General features: G+C 44.5%; 1 protein-coding gene across 1 annotated transcript in view; it reads left to right on the forward strand.

Annotated features, from left to right (window-relative positions):
* apcdd1l (adenomatosis polyposis coli down-regulated 1-like) overlaps positions 1-7500 on the forward strand; it is a 13425-nt gene that overhangs the window by 1233 nt on the left and 4692 nt on the right. The gene's annotated exons all lie outside the window — the stretch shown is intronic.

The raw sequence follows: 7500 nt of genomic DNA on the forward strand, positions 1-7500 counted from the left end.
TGTGCAGAGCCGACTGTCCAGCCGCCGCAGCCTCGGTCGCGGAAGCGCAGCATTTTGGCCATCAGGGCTGGTTAGGCTGATGAGCAGTGGGAGACAGACAGGAGGAGGCATCTGCCCAGTTATAATCATCATCCAGCAACCCAACGCCAACCCCCACCCCTCCCTTGCTTTTTCAGTGGTAGACTGGCAGGCTGGTATCTGGGAATTGTTTTCTTTTTCACAGCTCAAGTCTAGTAGAGGAGACAGGCGAGGTTGAGTCGCTGGCCCTAAACTGACGCCGTAAGGAGCTGAGCGGTTCTTCAGCCCAAACAGAGCAGAAAACTCATCATGAAATTAAAAACAGGCCGTTAAATTTGCATTCAGATGGATTTTGACAGGTGCAATGTGATTTCTATGAGGGGAAAGCTTCCCCAGCCAGTGCGCTTTATACTAACTGAGCTGAAAAATATTGATTCCCAACGTTTGGGCAACTCTTTGCTCGTAACTTACAGTACCGAGCACATGTTGAACCCAAACTTTAAAGCTACAAACATTCAGTTCTTGGAGTTCTGCCTCACTTGATGAAGTGTTTAGGAATAATAGAAGTGACAAATCTGCAGTATGGAAGAGAGCACGGTGAATATTTGGATAAGGTCTGGTGGATCTTTGGACAAAAGAATTTCCTACTTTCTCCTGTCTTTCCAAAAGTGAACTGAAGTGGACTGGATGGAAACATTTTGTGATCACACCCTATCACTGACTCATTTCACTGCACAGAACAAACCCTTGATCATACCTCTATAAATTAAACTTTGGATGCGGTGCTCCTCTTTAGGCCAGTCCTGTTCCAACTTGAAAACACTCCAAGTATGTGAAACGGCCACCGACCGGATCTCCCAAAACATCTCCAAACCGAGCGTTTGGATTAAGGTGAAACCAGTGTAATATCAGCTCGAAAACATCAATGGACCATCAACTTCCCTTGTCCGCTATCTACATCTCGACTGCCTCGGCGGTCCACCAAGAAGAGACACCGCAACGCATGTCAGGTGTTATTATAATCAGGAATCCTCTCTTATGCCTGCCACTGTCTAACTGCACAGAATCCAATGGTGGAATCCATTGTGCATGAAGTTTGAACAACATTACATGAACTACGGTGGAGTAGGTGGATGCGTTGCATTGATGTGGCAGCCGGGTGATTCATGGGGAGGGCGTGAGATGCTGTAGGATGATGTGTGTGTTGTTGCTTTGTGAACAGGAGCCAGAGTTCGCTAACCACAGTGGAACTGGCAGCAGCGTCCACTGGGCAAACCCCTGTAGATCCCCTGTCTAAATAAACGAGGCCGCTGGATTAACCAGCTTACACTGTGATGAAAAGACAACAGTAGTCGTCCATGCGCTGCCCCGGGGACAGAGGGATACTCCTGGTCCGGGAGACCGCTATGAGACGCTGGGGTTAAGGCCCAAAAAATGAAGGGGGACTGCGGGTTAGAATAACACAACAGACCCCGTGTCCTTTGAAAAACCTCTAAATCAGCCTGACCTTCGCCTGACTTGGGTGACAAGGGTGGAGGGAAGAGAGAGGGAGACAGAAACAGGGTACTGCAGCGAGAAGGCCTGAGTATTACAGTAGCGTGATTACTTTTTTTAAAGTAAGTATTTAAAGTTTTGCTTCGACCTGTCCGCGGTCTTCAGGCGCCTTTAAACTGTGAAGCAGCAACTGTGTAAGTTTGTCACACTATGAGATGAGTGTGTTAGTGTCAGGCTGGTGAGTCGTAGCGCTGTGATGCAAACAGAAGACAGATCAGAGACACGTCATCAGCTCGCGTCATCTGAGCGTTTGTTCTCATGTTTTAAAAATGCAGCAATGCAAAACTTTTCGTTTTGGCTCTGTTGCTTTGGTCTGCGAGTGTACAAGCATGCGTTTGTTTTTTCTTTAAACTTGATTCAAAAATGGCTCCGTCAAAATGCTGCACCAGCCATCATTTTGTGCAATGTTTGATCAGTTGATTGGTGGGTTGTTGCGGTCACATGCCATCTTTGGTCAGCAAAGCCATTGGTGAAATTTTCTGTCACAATCGTCAACTTTCGTCTCAGACAGCCCAAAGAGAGGAGCCTTTACTGGGACTTTTCTAGAGGGTTCACATCAATTTCTACTTCTGTGAGACGTTATAGAGACGCTGCCGTAGGCGCTGGAGGAGTGGAGGGGCGGTTAGCCTCTACTAAAAGAAATGAAATGCATCTCCCAGTAAATCAAAAGTGGTTTCACTTAAATGTTGTTTATTCTTAGCTGCCAGCTCGTCTCTTTTAGCTTTGCCTACATTCGTCAGTTGGCCCACAGCGGAGGAGAGGACGTCTCTGCAGTGACGGATGAGGTCTGTCACTGGGGCTAAGCTAATGTTAGCGGTTGCTGAATACTTTAAGGCATCTTTGGCAGAGCTGTGCCAAATTATGAAAGCAAAATAACAAGCAATGTAGCTCACTACTTTTGTTGTTGAGTATTTAGTAGAATATTTGCAGTTTCAATGGGGAATGATTTTTTAAGTAATTTACCCAACACTAGTTCCTGCAACAGTAAGCAACAGTGGACCAATTCAAAGAAGAGGATTGCAGTGCGATATTTACATCTCTGTGCATGCTGACCTCTGACCTCAAATCAGAAAACTGCACAGAACATGCAGCTGGTTGTATTTTATTAAGAACTCTCCATAATCCTGATGACTTAAAGGAAATTTTTTTTATCCATCAATACTGTATGTGCATTGGTGAGAGCTTTAGAAAACCAATACACGTATCTTGTAACAGTCTGCACATTTCTTTTTTCTCTGTGTTTTATTTGGACTTTTCTTGTTATTGAAATGAAACAGTCGGAATGTTTAGAGGGAAAATTCACTCTTTGGTGTTCAGTGCTCACAATTCTTTATTATTAAGACATATGTAACTCGTGATGAGGGGTTATAAGTAGACAGTCCTTCATTGTAAGAGCTCACAAGCCAAAAAAAAGTTGGAAATCAGTGTCTTATAACACATATCCAAGATCTGGAGGACAACTCAGCGACTCGGAGTGCCTGAAAAAGCAGCTGTGAACTGTGAATAATGTGCAGCAGTCACCTAAATATGTGGAATGAGCAGGATCTCTGCGCTACTGTAGCATCACACACAGAAAAACACACACTCACACACATGCACCTCACTAATCTTGTCAGTCCAGCCCATGAAGACGCCTCACCCCACCCTCCTCCCACCCCTCATCGTCCAACTTCATTCACCTCATCAAACACTGACAGACACACAGAGAGAGGGGAAAAAAGAAACAAAGACGGGAAAAAAGAAGGGAGGAATCTGAAATCCATCCAGGAGAAATGAGCCGTAAACATCATGGCTTTTTCATCAGAGGAGGGGAGCAGTAATCAGTGGGAGGGGGAGGTGGGCCAGGAGGGCACGGGCACTTCAGGGACAGTTTTGAGCTTTTTTGTCCTGCAGCACTGAGGCAAAGAGAGATGAGAGAGTGGCTTTACAGGACACTGGGGTTGACCACACTAAAAGAGGGGTGAGGATGTTGTAAAAAAAGTAGGAAACACATGAGGAAGTAGTTAAAACTGGAACATGTTGCTTCTTTCCCATCACATCAGTGCACATAACATTTCTTCTGGGACAAAATTGTTTTTTTCTTTCACCTTCACCGCCTCCACTTTGGCAGATTTAATGATTCTCCATTAAAAGCCTCAATAGAAGCAGCTATGAAGCAGACAAAGGCGTCTCTCTCTAATGAAGGAGACACAGGGTTGACTTAAACGTCAAGCACTTGATTCCCCCTGGAAGCCCTGAATCAAAAGTGCCTGGATCTGGTTCTTGTTTTTACAGGATTGCTCCAAATAAAGAAGTATATAAAACTGTATTTTGACTTTGGCGCTGTGGATGAGACGTGAGAGAGGAGAGCGAAGGCTGCCAAACCGTAATCACAAATGCAAACAAACAAACAGAGTGCAGCCTGGAGGTCTTTTATAAATGGTATCCCTTCTGCAGTCTACTGTAAATCAATGTGTGCAGTGTGTTTTTGTAAACGTGCATGCATGCATGTGTGTGTGTCTAACAGGATGAATATAGGAGCTCAAAGACAGGTAGATTATCTTGGCCCGTCATCAGTCAGCTGAACTGAAGGCCTGTGGCAGAGGCAGTGTTGGTGGTGATGACAGACTGACCATCCAGCCCACACGCAGGTCACAGGCGGCTGTGCTGACCCCTTGTGGGAGAATTGCAATACTGCATGAGGACAAGTGGGATGAGTGTTGTTTCAGGTCTGTGGCGTGTTGTTCAGCCGCTCTTGACATTGAAATCAGCTTCACTGCAGCAGAGCAGAGAGGCAGGAAGGCAGTGGTGGCTTTAATCAGGCACAGCACCAGTTTCCAGTGGAAGTGATGGAGGACAGAATCGACCGTCCTCATTCTGGGCAAAAATGTATCCCAAAGTTCATTTAGAGCAAAGCATCAGTAGTCTTCATCACTGTGACAGTGTTTCAGCAGAGGGAGAGTAACCCAAAGGGCTTAAACTTTAAATCTGGAAGCTATCCACTTGGTTTGGTTAACTTCTTAAGCCTCACAATAGCTCCAGATAAACCGTTGAACACATTTTTGCTGAAAATGAGGATTTTTTCTCTCAACTCTTGCAGTGGAGACACATTAGAAATGGATGTTGCAATGGCCAGCATGAAGCAGGAAGAACGACTACAGCGAGAAAAATTATTATTCATACAGTTGATAATTTAAGACATACCCTGTCACTAAATAGATGCCTGTCATATGAACGGTTATGATGCTTTAGTGAACTGCTCACAAGCTACATGTCGACACTTGACCCCCCTGAAGTCACAGAGTTTAGTGGGATGGTTTGACTTTAGTAAACTTGAGTCAAAGTAAAGGTTTGTTGTTGCACTAAATAAATTTTTGCCTTGTTATCTTTTAGTTACGTGGCCTTTAGTTTCTGTCAGTTTCAGCAAACACTTCACGTGTCACTGATTAGTTGGATTACTTTTGTGTAATGAGTTTTCATATTTCGCATGTACACTCATTTTCAAGTGTGCCCACCTCATTTATATCAGTGAGGGAAGGTTAAATGATGGCAACCCGATGCAATACAACAGCAGCACAAACTGCAGCCTCCAAACAGTCGAATATCTCTCTTTAACAGTTCGTCATGAATGGAGGATTTATTGAAGGACTCTTGTATTAGACTGCATTAGTTTCAGCTAGGTGTGTACTGTGTGTATAATCCAGAATCAGAATTGGTATTGAAAGTCTTACAGTGAGTTTTATTGGTAAAAATACATCAACTGTTTCTGAGAGATGCACCGAGCACTTCGCTGTGACAGGGAGGTGCAGGCTGCATCGGGGGAAGTTTTAGGGCCCATAGTGGAAAAATAAATCAGTGGTAACCATTTCAGGGTAAAACTAATGATAACTGACTGCCTGTGTAGGAAGTGAATCAACTAAAATGGTCCCCCATCTCCTCCAAATTGAGATGGGGGTTGGATATTATCATATGTATTACAACACTGCTTCACTTGTGGTTGGAATAGGCTCTTTTGTAGAAGAATACTTAAAAAAAACCCACGATGAGCAATTTTGTTTTACTAAGCTCTGCTTTTATGAGTGCTCTTTTAGTAAATGCAACCATATGCCCAACTGGAATGAGATCCAAGAGAAGGAAAGGGGATGAATGACAAGTGACCTCAAGAAACACTATAGAAATGCTTTGGCAAAAACAGAAACTCAAATATGGCAACCCAAATGAGTCCACATCACATACTGTGACTCCTGCCTTTCTGTCCATTCATTGCACCGTGTGTGTGACTAACCGCTTAGGCAACATGCTGCATGCAGCTACAAAGGGTGGATAACACAAAACAGACCGATTGGATGACTTGCAAGGAGCAGTGGAAATTAATTAATCCTGATTAGTATTTCTGCTCCGAGGACTCCCGTGGGAGCGCAGCTGGGTCCAACTGACCGGGTTCCCTCGCCAGCTGCAGTGACACGGAGCATAAACAAACACATCACCGCATGGGGAAAATTGCAAACATGTTTCAATGCCTGTGACAGGAAAAGGGAGTATTAATCATATCAACAAATTGACAGGCTGCTTTAGGGAGGAGAAATGTGCCTTGAGCTTAAATCTGGTTTTGTGGTCTGCGACTGTACAGTTCAAACAATTCAAGGTCTGCGCATGTGTGTGTGTGTGTGTGTGTGTGTGTGTGTGTGTGTGTCAGGTGGAAGGATGCTAGGAAATGACGGAGCTGCACACATGTCTGTGGTTGTGGTCAGCATATGGGAAGCATTCCAAGAGTGAGGGGAACAAAAAATATCCTCCCTCTGACACTAACAAGTTTAATAAACGCTGATCGCTCAAACGCCATCTTGGAGCCTTTTATAGAAAAACTAAATAAATAAGCAAGTCAACATCACACACTTTCCATTGTCCCCATTTTCCTTCAGCTCAGCTCCATCTGCTCAGTCAAAAGAGAGCAAACTCCCACCTCCTCTGAAGGCTTAACAGGTGATGCTCTCCCCAAGTGCACCTAAAGTCAAATGAGTGAGAAGTGGAGTGAGATTACACCCATAAAGCTGTCTACCACAGATGACCCTGAGGAAAGCTGAGAAAGCGAGAGAAAGAATGTGTGAGCTGTGAGGATGAAGGGGAGCAAGAGGGAATAGGGGAGGAGAGGAGAGAGGAAGCAGAGGAAAAAGCAAGCTGGACACGCTTTTTTCTTGAGTTAGATGAGAAGACACCACTCTCACATGTGCCTGTTTAATGTAGGGCTAAGCTTAGCTTAGCATAAAGACAGGAAGCAGGGGGAAACAGCTAGCCTGGCTCAGTCCAAAGGTAACAAAATCAGCCTTCCAGCACCTTTAAAGCTCACTATTTAACAAGTTACAATAAATTGTTTAATTCACTGAAACAATCCACTGTTAAGGATAAACGTGAGCGGAGGAGGAGACGAGATAAAAATCCTGAGAGAAAACAGGAGATGGAGGCGTCTGTGAGAACTCATCCCGCTTACTTTTTGACATTTGTTTTGGGAGGATGAAACCGAAGCCATAATTTTCACACACACAAAAATGCACACATCGCCAGGACAGACCCCAGCGGGCTTCCTCACGTTGCAGCCGTGAGGATGTAATCAGAAAATCATCTTGCCATGTCGACAATGCACACATCTCTGTGCAACAACAACCGGATGGAGCAGAACGTGCAGTTATGACCAGTGACAGGCAGACAGATTGCAGATGTGCGAGTGTCACATCAATAAATGTTACGGAGTGAATAATGCTTTCATTTGGATTAGCTTACCTGCCAGCGTTTGGAAAAACTCAAGCGAGAACATTCATCATTATGAGTGTTTTTTGCATCATATTATCAACAGATGTGTTTGGCTCGGCTGGCCTGCTGCTGTCACTGACCCGCTGTATGCTTTATCTTGATGACAGAAATGCATAAGAACATACACTGATGTGCTCACAA

The sequence above is a fragment of the Chaetodon trifascialis genome, chromosome 3 (assembly GCF_039877785.1).
Source record: "Chaetodon trifascialis isolate fChaTrf1 chromosome 3, fChaTrf1.hap1, whole genome shotgun sequence".
NCBI classification, from domain to species: domain Eukaryota; kingdom Metazoa; phylum Chordata; class Actinopteri; order Chaetodontiformes; family Chaetodontidae; genus Chaetodon; species Chaetodon trifascialis.